Source organism: Chelonia mydas, chromosome 26 (assembly GCF_015237465.2).
Source record: "Chelonia mydas isolate rCheMyd1 chromosome 26, rCheMyd1.pri.v2, whole genome shotgun sequence".
NCBI lineage: Eukaryota > Metazoa > Chordata > Testudines > Cheloniidae > Chelonia > Chelonia mydas.
In genome coordinates, this window is record NC_057859.1 from 9288842 (window position 1) to 9314394 (window position 25553).

A 25553-nucleotide genomic window follows, 5' to 3' on the forward strand; every position below is an offset into this window, starting at 1 on the left:
GGCTCGGCAGGGGAGTAAACTGCTACTGGTCCACACCATCAGCAGATTACTTCTCTCTGCTGCTTTTTCTCCCCTCCACACTCAGACCAGCAATGAGTGCAGCCCATGGAAGCGTGTATGGGAGCATCTTATGCCCCTTTATTCCCTTGTGGTCACATAGAATCTATGGCCACCTTGCCCTAAGCAATCTGGACGTTTAGTGCCGAGCATGCAAAGTCAGAGGCTGCTTTTCAGAACTGAATCCCGTGCCTGTGCTATGTATATGAAATATTGATAGACTAATGGCTAGAACGCACAGCGCAATGGTACTGTGAGATTTCTCTCTATCAATTATACATCATAATTCTTTCTTACCAGAAGAAAACTTTGGCTCAAGATTGACACTACATATAACTGTTTTGGGGGCACTCAAGATGTTTCCATCTTCAGCTCCTCAGAGAGAAATCAGGCTCTTGCTTAGAGATACCTACATTTCTGAGTCACCTGGATTGCGTGGGGCAGCTTGGATTAGAGGTATTAGCTGAGGCCAGGAAGTCGGTTCTGATCTCAGCTTTGAGCATCGATTCATTTTGTGATCTGGGGCAAGTCATTTTGCTTCTCTACGTCAATTCTCATTTGTAAAACGAGGATAATATTACTAATTACCATTCCACAAAGGGCAGTCCTGAGCGTGTCTGTCCACACAAGCCAGGTATACAGAACGATAGGAGCTAAATGTACTTTAATGATGAGTGCAAATACAAGGCCACTTGACATACGTCAAAAAGGTAAACTCACAAAATAGTAAGATGGAAGCCTTTAAATATAAAGGGAAAGCATTGCCAAGAGGCATAGTTTGGGGAGGCAGATATATAGCTAGAGGCTCAGCATCTAACACCCACCACTCAATAAAGATCTTTCCGACAGTTCTGCCTGGCACAGCACTTGTTGCTAACGAACCATAATCAGGGACCAAAAAGTGCCTCTGTAACCCACACCCGGAGAGTACGGGTCCTTGTTCCTTCTCTTGGGTGGGCCACATAAGGGTGTAGTGGTCTGCTGTAGCTGCTATCCAAAGAACCCATCGCTCATGCTTTTGGCATTCAAGTTCCTGAGTGTAAATGCTGCTGCTAACCCAAGCACAGGTACAGGCAAGGGTCACTTACATCTCTGCCCTTTGGCTTACCAAAATGAAGCACAAGCCAATGTCTCTGGCAGCCCTGTGGTTGAAAAACAACTCAGATCTATGTAAAGTATCCAGGTACTACCAGAGAGTTCTGCAAATATTTGCCATAACCCAAATAAAATTGCACCAGAAGGTCCTGCCTATGTTCTTTTAGTGACTCTCCTGGCTTGGGGTACATTCTGTGCCATTCCCTGCCATCCCGCACTGTGATTCCACTAGACTTTAATTGTGATGCTACCTTGCTCTTTGGTGACTCCACACTGGAGCGCTGCTCTGTTCCATGCCTCTAAATAACAACAACTGTCAGAATGAAAATTGTTCCTGGGATTTGCATTGCAACCACCGGCGATGATATTTCTCTTGATCTTTCTAATTTGTTTCCAACACTCATCCCAGTAAGCTACTCCAAATGGCAGAACTTAAATAATGTAGTTAGTACTTGAGTGGATAACAAGATAAAAGCCCCCCCACACAGTTGTTATCTTTCTATTAGGCATCTCTGAGAAAACAGGGCTCATTTTAAGTCATGCCTAGCCTTGATTATTCTTTGTAACTCTAAAAATCCTCCAGACTACAGCCCGTATGAAAGCCACCTACAAAACCCACCTACATAACACAGTGCATTTTACTACCCAGCGATTGGCCTCCTGGGGGCCGTTTGTAACATTTCAGCCTACAAATTTACCCAAATTGAAAGCTGAACTGCAAAAAAAGGAGTACTTGTGGCACCTTAGAGACTAACAAATTTATTTGAGCATTAGCTTCCGTGAGCTACAGCTTACTTCATCGGATACATGCATCCGATGAAGTGAGCTGTAGCTCACGAAAGCTTCGGCTCAAATAAATGTGTTAGTCTCTAAGGTGCCACAAGTACTCCATTTCTTTTTGCAGATACAGACTAACACGGCTGCTACTCTGAAACCTGTCAACTGCAAAAAGTGAGTCAAAGTTGTTAAAGTGTCACAATAACCTATAACAATAAATGTTGCTGGGAGAACGGACAAAAGGGAGACAGAAAGACTGAATTCATCCAAAGTGGCCTACTGATATAATTCAAGGACCGTATTAAGATCATGCCTGACAAACAAGAGAAATTTGGGACCAGAAATCAATGAACCAAAATAGGGGTGTTGGAAATTAGGCCTATTGGTGAATAAAATAATGAGGGGATGGGCTATTCCACGCATCACTCCCTTTTGGGGTCCCTAAAGAAAAAGCCTTTGGGAGAAAAACTGACAAATGGAACCAGCTTTACCAACATGGCTGCCACCCACACCATCCCGTGTGTCCCCGGACCTTCCTCATCTGAATTCTGAGAAATGTCTTGATAGGCCAGGCCAGAGAGAGGAAGCCAAATGACATCACCACCTCCATCAACTTCAGCTAAATCCCAAATACCCCCGAGAATGTGAGACTCTGTCTTCCCCACCCTCTCCCTGTGTGTTCTTTTCCTTCCCCACCTCATTTCTTCTCTTTCCTATCTCTCTCCTTTTGCCTTCTGTCTGAGAACAGTCTGGCTTACTTGGCCAAGCCTTTATATTTTGAAGAACTGCCATTAGCCTGTGACCACAGGGAGATCTCTCTCGGTGTGTGCTCATCTCCTTTTGTCGTCTTAGGAAACGGGATCAGACTTTAACAATAGCTCCAGCCCATCCCAGAAAAATGCCTTCCGTCGCTGTAGCACATCTACCCTGCAGCGTCACAGCTGTAGTGTAGTTATACCCATACGGTGGGCCAATGAGAAGAAGAGACTGAAATCCGGGACTGGGCCACGAACACAGCTGGACAAGTCACTTAACCTCTCTGTTATTCATTCGGAGCACTCGTTCGGTGAGGCTGAATATTTGTAAAGCACTTTGAGATCCTTGGATAAAGATGTTCCCATAAGTACCATTTTCTTGGCAATAAGCTGTTGACGAATATTAAAATAAGTGGTTTCAACCGTCTGTAAGGAGAACAAGGTACAAGACGCCTTTTGGTGACTGTCTTGAGATTTCTAGGATCGCTCCTATGTAAGAGCATGTGCAATGGAATCAAAGCCGTACCATACAGCACTACAGAGAGCAGTTAAAGTTGCAGAAAAAATCAGATGTGGACCCAAACCCTCCCCTTAGTCAGATCCCGGGTTTTTGTTTCATGTCTGTAACATAAAAACCAGCTGCAAACTTTTGGCCTAGACACATGCAGGATCCAGGAGTTTATATTGGATCTATCTCTAAGATAGATACAGGGAGGTAGCCTCTGCAGTTACATATATAGATTGAGAGAGAAACCTAGACTCTCTCCAAGTTTGGATAAGCTTCCGGAGACATGTATTAATTGAAGTTGGCACTGGCAGGCTTATGAAATATTTAAGCCCCAAACTGGAAGCTTATATCGTGGGGAGGGGGAGGGTGTAGAGATGGAGGAGAGGAGGAGGGAGGGGAATGACACCCTGGATAGTTTTGATAGCAAATCCGCAACAGCAAAAAGAATATCTGAACACTAAAAAAAGACTCACTGTCAAACAAATCCAAAACACTTCTCTTAAGTTTCTTCACATCATTCGCAGTTAGAACTGCCCAGAAAATGGAATTTCCTTTCGGTGGGAAATTCTGACATTTCAGAATTTGCTTTTCTTGTGAACAGAATGGGGAAAAAAAAGAAAAAACCACCAAAATTTTCCCAAGGAACAAAAATTCTGAAAGATGTTGACACTGGACCATCAAAATGTTGTGTTTTGATAATGCTGAATTGTTAAAATATCATACAAAATATTAAGCATAATATATTTATTACATATACCATATAAATATATCGATATTTTAAATAGTTAAATAAATATAGTATATTGAATGTGCTATATTAAAGTATCTTAATATAATATGAAACTCCAAAATGAATTCAAATGAAGTCAAAGCTAAAACATTTTTATTGCACTGAAAGGAGAGATTTGGAGCTGTTCATTTGAAAACTTTTCAACCAGCTCTATTTATAACCATTTTAGATTTGAATCTGCTCTGGACAGTGTCTTCCTAAATGTTTATGCTGCACCCAGCATATTTTGAGCACTACTGCAAAACGGAAATCAAATAAATATAATCAAAACACAAATAGATAATCATCTGTTTCAGTCTAGACATTAAAAAGAAAAAAAATTATACGACATCTCAGAAAAACGGTGCACATAAGAAACAAAACAGAGAATGGCAGTTAGCTGAACCCAAGCAGGGAAAATCTCAATGTTTACATGCAGAGACAATGCCATCTCTTTTTAAATTGGATTGCTATTTACAGCTTGGATATTGGCTAACATTTTCAGAAGTGCCTACGTGATGCGGGAGCCTGAGTTTCACTGGAAGTCAAACAGACTTAAGCACCTCTGAAAGTTCTGCTCATTAAGTTCACTAAAAATATGCACTTCATGCAAGGATCTGACCATACCCATGACAGGTCAATGGGAGTTTGGCATCCAATCCCCGCAGGCCTCTTTAGAGAACCCCAACAGGAGACACTGCAGTGATGAGGATACTGTTATGGATCATGTTAAACCTTTCTATAACGGGTCAGGCATAACCTGCCATTCAGGATCAACCTAAAGAAGCCATTGTCCTCAGACAGCTTGGAACAATTAAGAAGCCTCCACCTGAAACATAGGCTTATGTCTCTACTCAAAGACAGGCACATCGCAGGCCACTCAGGAATACGAATTATGTGGACAGGGGCTTGGACAGAGAGACAAAAACAAAAAGGCAAGCAGAGAGACCTGAGAGAAAACTAGCAGGGTGCTTTTGGGCACAGGGTGTTGGCTGGAAAGGCAGGTTTGGAACAGTAAGCAAAGAAATTCCCTCCTGCTGTTTGATTCCTACGATGTTCAGGGAAACAGGACTTTGTGTATAATCTTTGTGTAAACTGCATCAAAGAAAATTCCTTGCTCTATTGTCAATTTCTCCTTCTAACTAGAACAACCCATAGCGCCCTAAATTTGTCTAACTGCTCAGTAATGCGCGTAAAGGGTAGAGTTCCTAAGTTTTGCATACAGCACACACAAGACAGTTTGAATCAGGTAGATATTAATTGCAGCATTAAAACCTTTAATACATACCTATCTTCAGTGTCTGCCCCCCCCCCATTTTGAAATGCAGTAAAAACATAGCTAAGGGTAAAGCATTTAGCTCTCAGGGAGCTGATAGAATATTACTATGTTCAGATTTCATGCACGGCCTGCTCTCGCAGGTGCAGAGCTAAAAGAAGACATCTCACTATTGACTAGTTTATCTCAATATAGCATCTTGCAACTGCTTTAGTTTGAAATGAACTAGCTTTAAGAAAAAAGATCTTTAAAAATATACTTAATCAAGCAACAGATTCTGATATGTTCAGGTGGGTGTTTCTGAACATTTTTCGTACCGTGTTACCCAGAACAAAGTTTATACACACACATACCAATTGGCACTCTGATGCTCAGCACCTCTGAAAATCACTCATGCTGCTACAAGAAAAGGAGGACTAGTGGCACCTTAGAGACTAACCAGTTTATTAGTCTCTAAGGTGCCACTAGTCCTCCTTTTCTTTTTGCGAATACAGACTAACACGGCTGCTACTCTGCATGCTGCTACAGTGAATCCTGATGATTTGTAATATCAATCCCTTTGTGCATGCCCCTTTCTTGACCTTTCTCTGTACCTTCTTTTATGTCCAGAAAGCACCTTGTACACTGCAAAGAAATGCGATTGCCCCCCTCTTAGGTGCACTGAACTGATATATAATTAATTAATATCAAATAATAATGAAAACAAGGCCCAAACCGTGTGGAACTTTGCAGCTTTCAGCGAGGCAAGCTAGCTAAGACCATGTGGACAGGAGCTTAAAAAAATGAAACCCCAAAATCAGCACATAACAAGAAAACCCCAGCACTCCAGGAACACAAACAAAAGCGACCACTGTAAAAAGGCAGCACTTTTCCTTTAAACATCAAGGTTAAGCAGGGAAATGGTAGAGAAGATTATAGCCAGAGATAAATGTCTTATGAGATAGGGTTCAAGGACACATTCATCCCAGTCACTGCTTCATTGTCTTTCAGATGATCCTTCACTCTCCCCATCATTTTTTTGGTAGTTTGTTTTCTGTTCTAACACCATGAGAACTACAGGCACACCTCAACCACCCCGAAAAGCGGATAACCTTTGAACACAGAGACAAGACCCCAGTTACTGCAAGCAGGCATTCAGTGCACTGGAGAGCAAAATGGATGAACAGATGAGAGCGTCAGAGTGAAGAATGTGAGGTTAGCAGATGAAATACTAAGGTTAAGGCCCAGAACAAGTGTGTGACAAGCCAGTCAGGTCAGTAGTGAATCTATATACCAGAGTTTGGATGTTGGGGTAGTGTGATTTATCTTCACACAGCAAAAAAGGGGCCTGTCTTTTAAGGCCCAAATATAAATATAACCAGGCTTTCTTCAGCCAGACTCCCAAGAACAAAGATATAAATTGTGCCTCACCTTGGCAAAACATTCTCAGAAGAAAACAAAGCCTGATTAGTTCTCTTCACTCTGGGTTTATTCCCATACTTCTTTCTTCAGTGACCACCACATGTCAGATTCAAACCCCAGCTCCAAGCACAGCATCCCTATTAATTAATTCTCCACAGCTGGCTCAACCTAGCTACACAGCACTCAGGGAACACAGCTGTGGCCATTACTGTCAGCCAAGGAGGAAGTGTAACCCCTTCCCTGCCAGTTTCTGGGTAGTGTCTATACACCCCATTCCAAAGGGGAGAAAAATAACCAAAGGAACCAAAAGAACCAAGGAATAAAAGTGGCATGAAGGTGGCTGTTGTCAGCCATTCATTAGAGGGTAAAGACTGTACCTGGTGAACAGACCAAGAGCTTAATAGGTAAAAGTACCAGTTTCTTCAATTCTCTTATTCCCCATTTCATTTTGCATAATCACAGCACCTGGGACTTGGTGCCAATGACTCTTCTAAACAGTGCATCTAAGAGGGGGGACAATCGTTTCTTTGCAGAGTGAAAATTAAAGTGGAAAAGGGGATAGAGAAATAAATTGCAAATAGCAAAGACATTACTGAGAGAGGCAAATGGCAGTTCAATTCAGAAGCTTTGCAAAGTTAATTTTTAGTTCAAATTGCACACAGTAACTATATAATATACCTTATTGTACATTACTGCCACTAGGTTACACTTTAAAGGAACAGGAGACGTCATCAATGAAGGCAATGAAAGAAAACTCAGATTGTCTTTATTCTGCAGCAAATCTCTCTTGCTGGGGAAGAGAGAACATATACTCTTCTTTTATCGTTTTATATACTCTATGCTGTTGAGTAAGCTGATAAATTACAGTGAAAGTACCCTTTAATGGAAATGCAGTGTTCTTGCAAAAATGCTGATAAACATGTTCCTTTGGAAACTGAATGGGTAATGCTCTCAATAGGCCGTGATTCATTATTTGTTTGAAGACATGCATCACTCCAAATTAATACACCAGTATGTATCTAATGCAAACACAGCAGCATATTTTCCTGGTGAAGACAAATAGCAAAAAACATTTGTGGTGGGTATGTCATGTATTTAAACAGAAACTTCCTGGTGTTTGAACTTAATTCCTTGAGCCCAAGTTCCTTTATGCCACAGCAATAACAGAGAAAGGAACAAGAGAGTCCATATTCAGGGAACATCATTGTTCATATTTATTTCCAACAGACAAGATAATGAAACAAATTGACCATTTTGGGACAATTTATAGGATCCATATTGCAAGCTCTTAACAGGCATAGCACTTACTAGCAAAAGTAGTCTAAATTATTGCATGGTAGTAATCACTACACCTGAGAGGAAAAAGTGTGCACAAATCTGGGAGCTATACTATGATCAGGAAAGAGAGAGACAGGGCGAAATGTTAGATCATCCCTTTCCTCCTCAGCAAGCGCAATATGCATTCCCTGACAGAAGACAGATATCAAACTAATTCTACTGCAGATCTTAGCCAAAAGGTACACAAGGGATACCAAAGCTTTCTTTCCCAGCTCTCTTCGGGGTAAATCTAGTCAGGTATTTAACTATTCACATCATAGTAACTCAGGATGGATGCTAATCACATAGTTTAATGCAACACTGGAGGATGTTCATTTCCATGGTGATATACATTGTTCAAGGAGTTAAACAGAATAGGAAAGGAAGAAAAAGGAATTTGGGGCGGATGGGGGGGAAATTACTTTGGCATAGCTGGAATGTGGCCAGAGCACTGGTGCTAATACCCCTACTGTGAACTCTTGCAAAACGTGAAACTTGATCTTGACTATCCATAAGTGGCCAGGACAAGAATTTTACGTGTCATCCAAAGGAAGAGGCCATCTATAGCACCCTACCAGGATTTGGGTTTAGCACTCATTCTGAGATGAATTACCAGCACTTGCAAGCCCTGAGTCTAAAACCCACATCTACTGACTCCTAGAAGGCTGCTTGGTCCACAGCTCCATTAGGCAACTGTGGTACAGCAGTGAACAGCAGCCTGGAACCCTGCAAACTCAGGCTTCAGAGGCTGCCCCACCCACACAGGCCCTGAATAGCAGCGATACTGGGTCCCCTCATTGGCTCAGGTAAGCTATTTAACAGCTGGAGGAAACAACTTGAGGCTGTCTGTACAACTAAATGGATGCTGGCTGGCTGATTGATTACTGCAGGCAGACCCTGCTGTGTTTCTTGATATCTGGCCTTGCACTGGGTTCCCTTGTCCAGCTCCTAGGCCCTCGCTCTCACCCTGCCTCTGCTCTGCTACCCCCACATCGGCAGATCGATTGGGGTTTCTGACTTGGCACAGCTCATGGGCTCCAGCCTGACCCTTTGGTCTGACACCGGCGCTGTCTGTGGCTTCCGGCCTTGACTCACGCCCCACAGCTGGGACCGTGGAAAAACACCACTTCCTACAGCATGTGACTTTTTCTTAGACATTTTCCATGCAAGTCATGACCAGGTCCAACTTTTTTTTTGGTAAAACCTAAGATAATTGTCTCAGGTGGTACCCATACAAGCTGAATTCACACCATGTTAATTCTGAGGCACAATCTTCTTTTGGCCTCAGCCATGCTTTTCCCCGCTCCCCCCCTGTAGTCCCACAGGACATACAGAGTGCAAGCTCAAAACAAGCAAGAGCCCTTAGATAGGTATCAGATGAAGTATATTTTGCAAAGCAGATCATTTTCCTTGCAAGCCCTATGCTTTTCTTCCATGGATAACTAGAGCACCATCCACTCAGCTCCACACCAAGTTGCTCACTTAAGTTTTTACCAGGTCAAAAGAATATGTTGGCACAAATATACTGGGCTGAGTTAGTGGCGGGTTTTTTTGGTTTTTAACTGGCTGCCAGAAAAAAGCAAAAACAAATCATGTATAATTCAAACAAGCAAAAAAAAATATTAATTGCAACTAAAAGAGCTGTTGATGTTTTGGTGTTTGCAAATATTATGCTGCAGGTAACAGAAAAACATCCTGCCTTTTGTGAAAGACAGCCAAGAATTAACTAGAGGCAAAGGAAAAGATAAAGATGATCTTTAAAGGAGGAATGTGCGGAAAGTGCCTTTGAGCTTTCTTTGTTGTGCTAGATTATATCTGCCAGTGGAGTGTAAGAAAAGTAAAACCTATTAAAAAAAATGGGGACAGATCCTCTGCTGGTGCAAATTGGCAGTTCTCCATTGACTACCTTGGAGCTCTTCTGATTTACATCCACTGAGGTTCTGGCTCATCCTGTGTGTGTTCTATCATAGCCTAAATCATTCACTTCAATATCTCATATTATACAGTAGGCTGTTTTGTGCTGTTGCTTTCCGGTCCTCTTTCTCCATAAGAAGAGCAGCTAATTAGCAGGCACCAAACCGGATGACAATTGGAAAGCCTGGCTCATGTCTCCTTTTTAAAAATTTCCTTTAAGTGGAGGCATTTGCAGAGTTACCAGCTAAGCAGACTGAGTTGATGCACTCTTAGGGCTTGAGTCTCCCTCTCATTCACACTTGTGTAAGTCAGGAGTCACACCGGTGGTTCCAATAACAGTTTGCACCACAGAGCATGTACTGAACAGAGTATACTCCAGATACAGTCAAAAGCGAACCAGACATGCAATTCTGTGCATGTCTTTAAAAGTAATGTTCTAATGGGTAGGGACGAATGTCACGGGATGCAGGGTCAGAGTGTGACTTTGACTATACGTGTGTGCAAGGAAACAAAAGCCAGCTTCATAACTGTACTTAGACTACCTGGATCCTAGTTCCAGACAGATAAAAGCAAGTGATGCTACCCATTTGCTTACTACTTCCCCAGACCAGATGGATGGGGAGTGGTAAGAAGTCAGTGGTACCTTGGCTCAACACCATCTACTCTTAAGCCAGCATAGTGGAGCGAGATAAATGACTCTCCTGCTCCCCAAAGCAAGGAAGAGGAAGCAGGGATGTTTCAGAGATACGGTGTCTCTAGGGGCTACTCCTGAAGGGAAATGTCTTACATGACCCTCTGCTCAGGCTTGTGCCTACAGTCTCAATCTAGCCCATAGTAAGGTTTAAAAACTGGCTTTGTTTCTTTGCGTGGCAGGTATGCTGGTAATGAAATTGAGTTCTTCTATTTAACATCCACTGGCTGCCAGGTCCCCATCTCTTGCCAGTTGAAGGTCTGGGAGTTGATTTTCAAAACTATCAATGGGTGAGGAAAGACCTGGCTATAGCCATGATCGTATCTCCATCCACTATCCACAAAAAAGAGGACCATATCCTCAATGGGTATACATTGGCAAAACTCTACTGAGTCGATGGAGCTATGCCAGTTTATGCCAGCTGGGGATCTGGCCCAGAGTGTCTTCAAGCTCATATAAACTACTTAGCATTAGTTTCAAAGGCTGAGGTTGAAGAGGCTTTGACACATGATCTGGGAACATCAGGAGATAGACCTGGATGCAGTGGCTTGAATAATCAGCTGGAGACCATGATCAATTGAATAGGTAAAATTCTAGCCCCAGTAAAATCAATGGGAGCCACAATTTCACCCCATAGGACAGTATCTTCAGAGCCAAAGGTGAACACCAGTTGAATTAGCTTTTGACTCTGTTGGCTAGATTCTGCTCTCCCTTACACCAATGTAAATCAGGTGGTCATTAGTCAGTGGAGTTACAGTAGGGTAAAATTAGTTCCAGTTCAAAATAAGGCCCAATAAATTGAAATGCACAGAGGTGGAGAGGAGCACCCATTAGGAGAGGTCATTATATTTCCTTCCACCAATATTTCAATGAAATACACCAACAACAAATCAAACGCCCGTTTACTATCTGGACAACAAAATTTTATTTACAGATCACACAGTGGTATTTTACAACAGTTGTGTGTGTGTTTATCACAAAAATGTCCCCCAGATACATGGTTTATAAATGCAATTGCTGAATTGTACTCTGTAACACTCAAGATAATCCTTATCCTACTTGTTATTTAGCAGTTGTTCTGGACTTTGCTTAATGCAGAAGAATTGATCTTTCAAGAAGAGTCCAAAACTCCTGACAGATAAGATTCAAGTTCCATCAGGCAGAAACGTTAGTCTAAAACCCTATCTGTGAATGAACACAACCGTTAGCCAGGAAGAAATGCGGTAGGCCAAATGGGGAAAATGTAAGATTATATTAATGGAAGGGAAATTGAGGGCAGTTGTCAGAGCGGAAGCTTACTTTGAGGAGGGCATCAAAATTTCTAGGAAGAACAAGACTATTATTGGCCTAAGCCATAGCCAGAGGTGTAAATGCTGGCTTAGCTGGTCTGGATCAGCCCAGCACAGAGGGAATCTTCAGTGGCATTGTAACGGGTTGGATCACAGAAACCCCCTTAGGGTTGACAATTGATGTGCCAAGACTACTTCTGCCCCTGCTTTCCCTGCCAGCTTGGGATTCCAGCACCCTGTCTTGCTGAGCCAGACATGCCCATCTGCTCCAACACAGACCCAGGGTCTGATCCACGTGCCCCAAAACTGCAGACCTAACTGAAAGCAACTTAAGAAGTGTTTCTGCCTTTAACACTCAGATGCCCAACTCCCAATGGGGTCCAAACCCCAAATAAATCTGTTTCACCCTGTATGAAGCTTACACAGGGTAAACTTATAAATTGTTTACCCTCTATAACACTGATAGAGAGCTATGCACAGCTGTTTGCCCCTCCCCACCCCCAGGTATTAATACATACTCTGGGTTAATTAATAAGTAAAAAGTGATTTTATTAAATACAGAAAGTAGTATTTCAGTGGTTCCAGTAGTAACAGACAGAACAAAGTGAATTACCAAGCAAAACAAAATAAAACCCGCAAATCTATGCTAATACAGTAAGAAGCTGAATACAGATAAAAATCTCACCCTCAGAGATGTTCCAATAAGCCTCTTTTACAGACTAGCCTCCCTCTAGTCTGGGTCCAGCAAGCACTCACCCCCCTGTAGTTACTATACTTTGTTCCAGTTTCTTTCAGGTATCCTTGGGGATGGAGAGGCTCTCTCTTGAGCAAGCTGAAGACAAAATGGAGGGGTCTCCCAGGGGTTTAAATAGACTTTCTCCTGTGGGTGGACCTCCCCCCTCCCCCCGTGTAGAATCCAGGTACAAAATGGAGTTTTGGAGTCACATGGGCAAGTCACATGTCTATGAATGACTGAGTTTCTTACCAGCCAAGCCAAGTTCCTGGGAAAGCTCAGATGTGGATTGGCATCTTAAGATCCATTGTCCATTAAGTGCTTCTTGATTGGGCATTTGACTTGCACATTCCTTTCTCAAGAAGCTGACCAAATGCTTACAAGGGCTACTTAAAAGTCAAGCCAGTACACACCCAATATTCATAACTTCGAACACAAAAATGATGCATGCATACAAATAGGATTAATAGATTCAGTAGATCATAACCTTTACAGAGATATGTTACATGGCATATGTAGCATAAAACATATTCTAGTTATGTCATATATATATTCATAAGCATATTTCCATAAAGCCTTATGGGGGGCACCGTCAAATGCATAAACCAGTAATATTTCCTCTGCTACTTTCCCTCGCTCCAGAGATAATTTTTTGCCTGCTCTAAAGAGGGGTAGTGATTTATGGCTAGCCTTTACCATGCTATACTGTACTGGCGAGCAAATAAGTGCGGACTGAGACAAGTCTCTTCCCAGTCCCTGTTCACTGCCACTTATTCCTACACATCAGCACTCCAAGGTACAGGAGCCCACACAAAGGTGTAGGGGAGTTCTTACTCCTTTGTTACTCAATTGCATCAATGCATAGTCCACATCACAATCTAAATCACAGAGCTCTGTATGGATATTGCTCTTGATTTTGCCTTTGCTCTGTTTCATTTCATGACTCCTAGTTACCTCCCCTTGGAGCACACTAAATAATCTTTTTCCCTCCATGGTGCTTCCACTTTTCAGGTATACGCTGATGGTTATTATACCCCCAAGTTTAGTCATCATTTATTCAAGCTATACATATTGAGTTCTTCTAATCTCGCCCCTTGTAAATCAAGCTCTCCATCCCCTGAATCATCTCCACTACCCTTCTCTAAGTTCCCTCTAGCAGTGTGATCCTTCTGGCACTGCCATCTATTCCCTCTTAGTTTCTATTCGCACTGCCAACCACTCTCATTGGTAACAGAAGTGATATATCAAACATTGGGATGCACCATATATTTTGTAAATTACAACAGTCGTTTTGTTGTACTATTCTGACCCATTTATGATGTTGTTTTTATTCTGCCTGTTCATTTCATCCCTCTCCTGCTCACAAGCTCGCTAACCTGCAAGGAAGGGAAGGATGACCAGATAATCAAAATACAGAATACTAAAAAGGTCAACATAATACAGCACAGTACCTGAGCTCCTAGAATATATTAGGTATTAAAATTTCGATATCTTATGCTTCTGAGAAGAGAAAGAGAATAAAAAGAGCAAAGGATGGAACTTTAATCCATTCAAGTGTCAAAGACTGAAATGAAGGAAGAGAAAGGTAGTCTGATCTACATATTTTAAGATCTTCTAAGAGGATGGGTTGTCCGTATCCACCATGAGTTAAATATGGAAAGAAATAAAGGCCTTCTGTGTCCAAAAGACATGAGGTCTGGTATGAATGGCCTGCAGAACCTGGGGCATGATCTAAAGTCCATTGAAGTTAACAAAAAGACTTCCATTGACATCACATGGACTTTTGATCAGGCCCTGTTGGGACAGGAAGAGCTACAAAGCAAATTTCATCATTGAAGGTCCTTCATTGAATGTATCCTGCTTCAGAACCCAGATCTTCAGAATTAGGGGCTGTTCGTGAAAGCACATGAGCTCATCACAACTGTTGGGACAGCATGCACAGAGTATGAGAGAGAGCTTCAAAAAACAATTTAAACCACACAGGGCATAAGGGCTGATCCTGCACCACTGGAATGGGAGCCGAAGGGGGCTGTTAAGAGCAATATGAACACCCTTGACTTACACTCTTTGGAGCAATGATGTATATGAGCATGAGACAAAGCCCAGTCTTATTACTTCTATAACTATAGCGAGTAAAAGGCCCCAACTAGAATGGTGTTGGTTCTGTACAAACAAAAGTAGAGAGAGCCCTCGCTCTGAAGACCTTACAGTTTAAATAGACAAAACAGATAAAGGGCGGGAGGAGGAAACAGAAGCATTAAAAAGGTGAAATGACTTGACCAAGGTCACACAGCTGATCAGTGGCAGAGCTTGGAACAGAACCCAGCTCTCCTGAGTTCCAAGCCAATATCTGGACTATGCTGTCTCCCCAGTCAAAAGCAGCCTTTGCTTTGACTTAAATGGGCTTTGGATCAGGCCTTAATAGACCTCCAGCTGATTCTGCTGAGCAAGCTGGAAGAAGGCTTTTTGTGGCAGAGTGCACTGCAATAATCCAGTCTGAAGTTTGCTGTTAAAATGAGAGTTTCCCCAAGACCCTGACCTGACCCTTACTTCAAAAGCAGGTACCATTAAAGCTGCTTCAGTGGGCTGCCTGGGCTGCAGTTCAGACAGCAAAGCCAGATTCTTGCAATGGAGATTTCAATCATCTGCTGTAACACAAGCCCCTATGTAAGCAGCTTTCGTGGAAAGATTCAACGCCTCCGTCTGCTTTCACTTACATGGGTGTAAATCCAGACTATCATCAACAGAGTTACACTGGTGTAACAAAATGGGCAAAGGCTCTGGGATTCCACAATGCCTGGGCACTCCCACAAAGCAGCTGAAATGTCGTAACAACACCACGCACAGTGGAACTCCCCTTATCCTGAAGCAGAATGAAAATCTCAGGGTCTGCGTACAGTGCAAGTGGTGGCATAATCTGTAGCTCATTTAGATGTGCCTGCACTAGCTTTGATCTAGCTAACTCAGGAAACGTAGCAGGGAGGATATGGGGGCACTGGCTGTACAAGCCCACCTGGTCCTCCCGGGCCTTGCTCGCCCATGCTGCCAGGTCCTCCTAAAAATTGCTATTTTTAGTGAACCAGAATAGTTTAGAGACCGCCTGGTATGTTTACACAAGCTGCAAATTACACTCCTGGTTGCAGTGTAGATGTAGCCCCAGATTGTTTCAAGCCATCGCAATGTGCCAGCTGCAGTGTCTGTCTGCAGAGAGAAGTTATTCTGTGAAAAATACTATTTTACTTTGGAAGGGATCCACTATATACTGAATCGTGCCAATGTGACGTCACATCCTTGGGAGTGTCATCAGCAATAGGGACTAATCCTGGGACCTCTGTATCAAAACGCAGGAGCCGCTACTTCCTGAGCTGAAAGACAGCTCTCTTAGCCAAGCATGCAGCCTCAGAATCAGGGGGTAGCCGTGTTAGTCTGTATCCAAAAAAAACAACAAGGAGTCGGGTGGCACCTTAAAGACTAACAGATTTATCTGGGCATAAGCTTTCGTGGGTAAAGAACCCATTTCTTCAGATGCATGGAGTGAAAATTACAGATGCAGGCATTATTATACATGAAGAGAAGGGAGTTACCTTACAAGTGGAGAACCAGTGCTGACAGGGCCAATTCGATCAGGGTGGATGTAGTCCACTCCCAATAATAGATGAGGAGGTGTCAATTCCAGGAGAGGCAAAGCTGCTTTTGTAATGAGCCTCGGAATCTGGCCTAGACACCACAAGAGGCAAGAGCACCACACTGTGTGGGTGTGGGTTACATGACCAAACTGCACTCACAATGCTATTAGATAAATATCCAATTACGTCTGGTTCAGCTACAGCTTCGTGTGCTCCGGTGGCCTGCTGGAAGATAATTCCTAACCTTGGCATGATTGCTGATGCTTGGCTCTTACAGAGATCTACAGTGCATTATCGAGGAAGGTCATTATCATTGCCCCTCATTTACAGATGGGGAAAACGAGGCACAGAGAGGTGAAGTGACTTGCCCAGGGCAACACAGCAGGTCTGTAGCAAAGTCAGGACCCCTCGTCTAGGACTCTATCCAATGGGCTATGCTGCCTCCCTGTCCCAATTTGCCAAACCACTTTCTCCTCTTTAAAATCTTCCTCAAGACTCATTTCTTCTGCATTGCCCACCTGGTGTGAGTCAACAAGAAAAGCTGTTCCTTTCTCTGATGTGCCTGCTTCCCTTTTCAATGGGACTTAAGCACCTATCCTGTTTTGGTCCTTTTATAAAGCACACTAGACAAACCTGGTAAGTCGCTTGACCAAAGTCACAAAGGAAGTCTATGGTAGGGCAGGGAACCGAACCCAGGTCTCATAAGTCCGAGTCTCTAACTGCTGGACCATCATCCCTTCATTTAGGAGGAAGATTCAGGAGAAGATTGCTTATATGAACCTCACTTATCACTCTGCCTCTGTAATATGAAAAAGGCTCATGTTTCCAGCGGATTTCAGATTAATGAGATTTGGTCTCTCCAGCTGCGCCTGCCTGTGCATAAGGGAAGTCAACCCTTTTTAAACAAAAATATTCATTTCTCAAACTGGAACTAGAGGAGTCTGTTGGGGACAGAGGGGCAGCTGGCTTTCCAACGACTGGCTTTCAGCAGGAATTTAGCACATACATTTCTACTGCAGGACATGTTCATTCTCTCAGAAGCACCTGGCATTGGCCACTGTCAGAAGACAGGACACTGGACTAGATGGTTTGACCCAGTATGGCCGTTCTTGTGTTTTTATGTTTATCCTCTGGCAGAACTTGCCTTGTCTGTAAAAGACATCTGTGACCACATTTGGCAAGCGACTAGAGTATATGTTGCATTCTACACCCAAGGACAGACATCCAGAACTTGGACTGCAAGGTCAATGGAGCTGTAATGCTTGATTAGATTAGTAACTAGAATTGGTCAAAACCTTTCAAATGAAAAATTTCAGTGATGGAAAATGTATCTTTACCAAAAATGGAAATGCATGGAAAATGTCTATTTCATTTAAACATATCAGTTTTCCACTCAGCAGAATCAAAGTGGGGGAGTGCGGGGGGGGGGGGGGGAAATGCTTCAAATAGGCATTTTGAAATGAAAGTTTTGATTCAAAATGGCAATTCAAGATGAAAAATTCTATTCTGAGATGTCAAATTATTTCCATCAAAAATAATGAAATTTTACATTTTGACATTATCAATTCAAAACTTATTTGTTTTTTGTTTTGTGAAAATTTTCCATATTTCAACTTTTTGTTCCAATTTGGAACGGAAAGTAGGTTTGAAATGTTGCAATTTCTGACAAATGGAAAATTCCATTTTTTTCGAAGAGTTCTTTTTCCCAAAGCCTTTGGGACAAAACAAAGTTCTAATATAATGCAAACAATTGTTTAATGGCATGTTCAATAGAGTACACAATTGTAGTACCAACAGACCCTGGTCATCAGGATCGAACGTGGGACCTGTGGAGCTAAATGCGTGAGCCTCTACTGCGTGAGCTAAAAACCACATGACTCATTAAGCCCTAAGTGGTCTTGGTGCCACTAGAGGGGGACAGAACACCACACCCAGGAGGCGTGTGGGTTACACAATGTTTTAGCTGTCCTGCTATTATAGGGGCATAACTGCAAAATACAATAGACAGTGACTTTGCTTTACAATCTTACCCATTATTTACAAGGTCAGCAATGATATAAACTCTGAGTCTTAACTACATGGCAAGGGACAGCTATCAGGCTGCAAGGGAACTGGTGAATAATGGAAAACTTTGTCCTTTGGCTATGCATCTGCAGACTGAGAGCCGATAGATGGATAGGTAGTGGTGGCAAACCAGGACTTCATTAATCAATTACTTTCATTTTTCATAGTGGTGTAATGAATATCCAGGGACTGTTTAATGCCAAGCATGGGGAATAAATAAAGCATAGCAACTGTATGTTTGAGAGTGAGGATCTTATGCAAACTGTAGAAACACGACACTGATTTTTGTCCAACAGTCACTCCCGGTGTAGGAATATATCTGTTTCTCTAATGCACAGGAAAGCAGAGGTATTTTGAGCTGCAATTTAAGTTTGAATATGTATTCAGACTTGCCCAAAGTTTGAAGCTGTTATGTTGAGCACTGGTTTTGGGTCTGTTCTTATCAGAGTTCTAACCTAAAGCCAAGGTTTTTAACAGTCACCACAGTGATTGGGGGGAGGGAAAAGAGTAGGATACCATTTTTTTTGAAGCCCCAACTTCATGCATTAGAGGAGCCTGCTTTTCAGAAAGAACTGAGCACCCACCCACTGAAAATCAAGCCCCTTTGAGGTGTCAAGTGGCCCCCCCAAAAAAACAAAAACAAAAACCTAAAGCTCCCCCTCCAAAAAAATCACTAGTCACTTCTGAAATTCTTGGCCTAACTGCACGTGGAAGACTTTTGGATAATTTGAATTAACTTCAGCTAAATATACAGACTGAACTTTTAAAAACTCTCTACAGGAAATTGATGGTAGATGGGCATGTAGATCACCAAGGAGAGGTGAAACATCTCTGCCTGATTCACCACTGCATTGCACTTGTATTTTATAATGATGTAGAGTTCCAACTCTATTAGAATCACACCCTGTCATTCCACTGGAGTGACACTGTGATGAATCAGGCCATTAGACTGTTCCATCCTCATGCAAGGCAGACTTCTGAACTTTTAAGGTCTGCTCATCCCCCAAAATGTGTCCCTCTATAATAATAGCAGTACAGAAGCTCAGATTGTGATGCATGTCCAGGGAATGTGTGTACTCTGCTTAATATCTGTCTTTTATTCGAGTGAATATTTATGCCATCAGTGAGATAACTTTCCAATTCCATTTACTTGCTTCAAAGAAACTAATCAATACCACAGTAAATGCTACAATATTTGCTCACTTATGGGTTCAAAATAAAATCACACTGGAGAGGAGAATATGTTACTATAGGAATAACCATTCCTGCTAAGACACAAAATATTACACACGTTTTGGAAGAGATGGAATTCATTTAAAGTATTTTTTTTTTTAAAAAAACTACACAAAATGGGATGAAGCTTCCTTGGGTTCCCACCTCTCACAATTATCTGAGAGAGAGACAGAGAGAAAGAGAATCCCATTATTTATTTAGGATCAGATTCTGTTCTCAGTGACACCAGTATAAATCAGCAGTAGCTCCACTGAAGTCATAAGTAGCCACCTGATAGAGTCAATCCAACCCCACAGTCAACTTGGCTATTAAGCTGCACAAATCATTGCCAGCAGAGTATGGTGAGTGGAACTGAAGAAAAACAGTCAGGTTTCAGGAGGGACCTCGATTGCTGAGAGTCTACAGGCTCAAGAATGCAAACTGGGGCCATGTGCTTGCCAGATAATCAACGTGTTTAATAAAGTTCTGTTGAGTGGTATGCTGCATTCCGTATGCCTAATAAAAACAAACCAGATCTACTGCTCCGCCGTGCAAGGCTCCGGAAGTGCTCCTACATTAGCTACATTTGGTTTTGCCCTGAACTATAATCTCTCAAAATTCTGTTATGGTCGGAAAAGGATTATGAAAACATGCCGCCTTCTTACCTAACAGCTTGTGTGGATTCAGTGTCCTCTCTCTCTGTTTAGTGCAAAAACAAAACATAAGCGTTAATGATTTTTTCCTACGTGTTAGTACCGCAGAGGCAGCAGAGCAATAGAAGGATGAGTTCGATTAGATTCTGGCTCATGCATCAACAACAGATTTTGTAACGAAGGCCATGTCCGCACCAGGGCTTTGCTCTCTGATTTCAGTCAGTGGTGGCCAGACACTCAGACCCCTAGTGTAGACAAGATAATCTGCTATAAACCAATTTGCACCAGTGCAATTTACCCTGGGTGCAAGCAGCCGTGTAAATAGGAGCTTTCCCCTGTTTACATTAAGGCTGGTGCAGCTGTAGCTCTGGCTGGTCACTGATGGCTGAAACAGGTAGACAAAGTCTAACTTTACAGTTGCAGAACCAAGTTCTGCTCTCAGTTATGCCTGCAGAGAGAAATGAAAATAGGACACAGGATAAAAGGTTGCCGACAGAATGTTATTCCTGATGATGATGTATATGCAGAAAAAGCCCTTTGTACGCTGTGTATGTGTGACAGGTTTCAGAGCAGCAGCCGCGTTAGTCTGTATCCGCAAAAAGAAAAGGAGGACTTGTGGCACCTTAGAGACTAACAAATTTATTTGAGCATGAGCTTTCGTGAGCTACAGCTCACTTATGCTCTAATACGTGTGTTAGTCTCTAAGGTGCCACAAGTCCTCCTTTTCTTTTTGTGTATGTGTGGTTTGCAGTCCTAATTAGCTTTTTGGCAAAGGGCCTTTTGCCTGCTATATGTTTGAACAGCACTTAGCACAATAGAGAACAGATTTGAAACTGAAGAACTTAAGCAATAATGAATATGTTCAATAACGAGAAATACCTAAAATGCAGACACACACACCCCTCCCACCACGATGACAATTTTACAGAGCTGCTTTACAGACAAACTTTAAAGCGCCATGATGGAAGAGATTAAAACACCCTTCAGTAAATTTTTATTGGGAAGCCAATATGGACTGCCTAAGATGTGCCCAAGGGGCTAACTCCCGATGTTAAGATAGGGAAGATTCCAGCATTGCAGGCTAAATCCTCAGCAGGTGTAAATTGCCACAGCTGCATTGATCTCAGTGGAGCCACATGGATTTATACAAGCTGAGACTCTGACCCTAAATATTTAGTTCACCTATTTGATATTTGCTGAGTTCCAAGTTAAGCATCACCTACCATAGAAAATAAACATCTAGTCATGTACCATACCATACAACTGAGGCACTTTGTCCCTCTTATTTAGAGAGCAGGCCACAAATGTTGTAACTATGCTGAAGTACAATACTAGCTTGTTCTCCAAGGAATCACAATAAATTTATCAAAAGGACACACAGTACCCAAGCTCTTATCTCTCGATTTATGGGGGATATTACATCAGCAAAATTGAACTCGGAAACAGAGCAGGAGCACACCTCAGATAAAGCCAGCAGCCCACAAGCTCTCATATTAACCCACCCAGTGCTGAAATATACTAGATAACTAAAAAGTCATACCAATCTGGCTTAGAAAAGCAATCGGCACTGTATCTGACATCTCATTCAGACTATGAGTACCTTAAACCAAGTGATCATACATTAGTGCATATGCCAAGGTCTTGCTCCAATTTAGAATATTTAATTTTAAAAAAACCATTAAGGCTGGAATTTTCAAACGTATCTAAGGAGGTAGGTACTCAAATACAATGGGAGTTGGGTGTCTAACTCTGTTAGGCTCCTTTGAAAATCCCAGCCTCAACTGAAGGTTTAAGAAATGCATAGAATCTTGAGAGAGCTCTCCCCATTGGAAAGACCTTCTACTGTAAGTCGATTTTCTGTTAATGAATTTTGATGGTGGAAATGGGTGAATAATTCAAAGGAAAACATTTACTCAGCAGATTTAATCACATTTCTATCAGCCGTTTACAATTTTCTAGAAATTATTCGCTCTTAAAAATGATTCACTGAATATTTTGTGAATAATTCTTTGTATATCACTAATGTGTGATTGGTTCGTTGTAAGCATTTAAGAGGTGAACCACACTGGTTGGTTTTGAAGGGGCTTAGACTGATATATGGTCTTGTGGTTTAGGCAGTAGACTGGGATTCATGAGATATGAGGTCAGCTCTTGTCTCTGGCGCAGATTACCTCTGTAACCTTGGGCAAATTGCAATCTCTCTATGCCTAACTCACTACCTACACTGAAGGGTAACCCTCCACCCTGTGAGGAGATAGCGAGGTTGACAGACCTAGTTACGGACTCTTGAGGAGCTGGATTACCGTCGGCGTACGTAGTGCCTACACCGAAGTGCTATAGTGATGCTGCTGTGGCATTTCAAGTGTAGACACAGCCAGCTGCAGTGCAGGTGTTCCCATTATGCCTCCAACTTGGCCTGAAAATACAACTTTTAGGGGTGAGAGAGAAGAGTCACGTCTCCACTCCAGTATAGGCCCTGATCCAACTTCCATGAAAGTGAATGGAAAGTGACTCCTCTCGGAGCTGGATCACGACCTTAGTTTCCAACAGCTAATGCCAGTTGTAAAGATATAGATACCTGACCATTGGGAACTGTACTGAAAACACCGACTCACTTCCCACAGAACACAAAATAGCCCTCCCCCTGGAAGTACTTTGCCATCAGTTCAAATCCAATCCAGGTTGGCAGTGATTGAATCTAGCAATGAAAGGTTCTGTGTCCTATGATTCCCTGATCCCTATTTATATCATTAACTGTTGATAATGTTGAGCTACTGGACATTTATACGGTGGACCATACGGAGGTGTATCCACAATCATGGCTAACTCGGTCCCTATTTCAGAGACACAGAATTACAAGCTGCCTTTGTATTTTTGAGCATAGCAATTTTCTTTCCTCTGGGGAAACGCAGATTAGGGAAATGCAGAATTTGTGAGCCTAACAAGATATTTGTTTAAAGTTTGAGCAACTGAAATGATGCTTCTCTTGAGAGGCACAGACCCCACTGACTACATTTTAAAAGCAAAAAAAAAAAAACCCCAAAAAAACCCTAATGATGGATAATCCTGTCATCATATAGGACACCGGATAGGACAATTATGAGGCAACACAGATGCTAAGGATATTTGGATGTGTTGACATAGCTCTAGACGATCATTACTAAAGTGACAATGAAATAGGAACTAGAGCCATATGTTTTATGGCTCTCTTGTGCCCTATTTCTTAGGCCGACAAAACATACCTACTTTTCTGTTTCTGAATTGATGCTGAATTCTCAGCATCCAAATCCAATGACTACAATATCCCCAACCTATTCATTTACATTTAAAGCAGTTAAATCTCTTTGAAGAGTCTATTCTTCTACTCCATTATCCAGAAAAGACTGACAGTAGTGAGTACCGGAGGGCTATGAGGTCAGTAATTTATCCCTAGACTACTCATTTGAATATGGATCAGGTCAGCCAAAGTGACCTAAAATTATTGGACCAGAAGATCCTTAGCTGATGTAAATGGGTGCAACAACATTGACTTCAGTGGAGCTACTCTCATTTACACCAGCTGAGAAGTTGGCTCATGTTAAGGGGCTTAATCAAATAAATAGGGTGGTGTCTGCCACTGCAGACTAATGTCCCCTTTACAAATTCCAGTCAAGATGCACTGATCGCATCCTTGTTGGCTGTCACAACAGAGAGGTCAAAGGTTATTTCCTAATTTTCCATGACAGGGTTTTCTTGAAGTTTCCTCTGAATCACCTAGTTCAGGATACTGGAGTAGATAAATGGATCATTGACCCAATCCAGCATTGCTGCCCTTATATTCTCACATCTGGATTAAGCTGCTGTCTTTGTTTGTTTGTTTTTGCCTTCTCCTTCCTGGATCTCTGTCAAGATGCCATGTGTTCTCACTGACTGCCAAGCAACAGAAATATCCACAGGAGTTTCTGGGCAATTTCCACTCTCACTGGTTTATCGTGGTCACGGGGGTGGAACACACAATCAGTGATTTATTGAGCGGGCAGCTAAAGAAAATTAACATTTCCACTGCCCTCTGAAGAGCAGACAATACTGTTGCAATGTTTGGAACACTTAATTCTCACCATAAAGGGATCGATCCACACACTATTGGGCCCAAGGCTTACTGCTGTGAGAATTCCCATGGGTTTGGATATGATTCATGACTTGATTTGGGCAAATAACGTTTTTTGTTTTGGTTTTTCGGCTCATTAGCAATTTCAAAAAGTCAAAACCAAATTTCCAAGTGACATTTTTGAAAATTTCCAGCAAAATCAAAAGTAAAATAAAATAATAATGATAATAACCATATTTCCGGGGCAAGTGAAATGTTTCATTTTGACAAAGTTGAAATATTTTTTTATTTTGACCATTTTTGAAATGTTTAAAAATACATTTAAAGAATGTTTTACTTGAAAAATCATTCCAAATAAACAAACAAAACCCCCCACAACTTTTTTCCCCAAAAATGTTTAAACAAAATGTTTTGAGGGTTTTTTTTTAGAAATTTTGTTGTTGTTGTTTTCAGAACGAACAATTTGGTGACATTGACACAAATTCATGAAACATTTTGGTGTCACTAAATCTGCATTTTTTTTTTTTACCGAAAAAAGGTTTTGTCTGAAAATTTTTGCCTAACTCTGCCCAGGACTTCAAGAGGGGGATTCAGAGTAAGCTCTGTGCTCAGCAGCGAAGGGTTTCCAGAATCAGCCTCTACGAGTGAATGTGGGAGAGAATCAGGGCCATCCCTAGCTATTCTGGGGCCCTACGCAGCCCCCTCACAAGAGGGGGGCAGGCCTCCACGGGGGGGGGGGGGGCTTAGGGGGCAGGGGGAACCGCCCCCCAGTACTCACCGGCGGTGCGGCTGGGGCTGGGGCTGCACTTCCCACCGCCAGTGAATGCAGACCTGGCCCTTCTGCAGTCCTCAAGGGAGTGGGGGCGGGGCTGGGGCGGAGCAGGGGCCCCAAATTTCCTGGTGCCCTACGCAGCTGCGTGTTTTGCATATGGATAGGGACAGCCCTGGGCAGAATTGAGAGAACCAATGTAACCATTTCAGATTGAGCTGCTAAAGCTTTAACTGGCTATTAACCCAGCTGAGAGGTGGTCTGTCCTAACATCTTCCCCAGTCTGTAAACACAGGGCTCCGCTGGATCGGAGGACAAGTCTCAGGGGACAAGTCTCTCCTCCACCAGTTTTGGAAACCAATTTTCTACATGTTACATAGCTCTAAAAATGTTTCCCGTTCAAACATCCTGCAATAACCATGATAACCAGATAGTTTTTAGCTTTTGGTGGAGACCACGCACCAGCTCCTTTGGTAAAATATCAAGGAGATGATGGGACATAGATGTAATATACCTGCCTAGACACTTCTGAGCGTGTCTGTGTCACCACAGGCCAGCAG

General features: G+C 42.3%; 1 protein-coding gene across 7 annotated transcripts in view; it reads right to left on the minus strand.

Moving 5' to 3' along the window:
* LRRTM4 (leucine rich repeat transmembrane neuronal 4) overlaps positions 1 to 25553 on the minus strand; it is a 964988-nt gene that overhangs the window by 709864 nt on the left and 229571 nt on the right. For 2 of the 7 annotated variants that reach the window (XM_043536298.1, XM_043536296.1), the window contains exon 1: positions 6648 to 6745. The exons of 2 other annotated variants lie outside the window; for them this stretch is intronic. The gene's annotated coding sequence lies outside the window, so the exon portion shown is untranslated. Of the gene's footprint in view, positions 1 to 6647; positions 7045 to 25553 lie in introns of those variants that run through there. 3 more of the 7 variants (XM_043536295.1, XM_043536300.1, XM_043536299.1) reach the window with 3 other exon arrangements.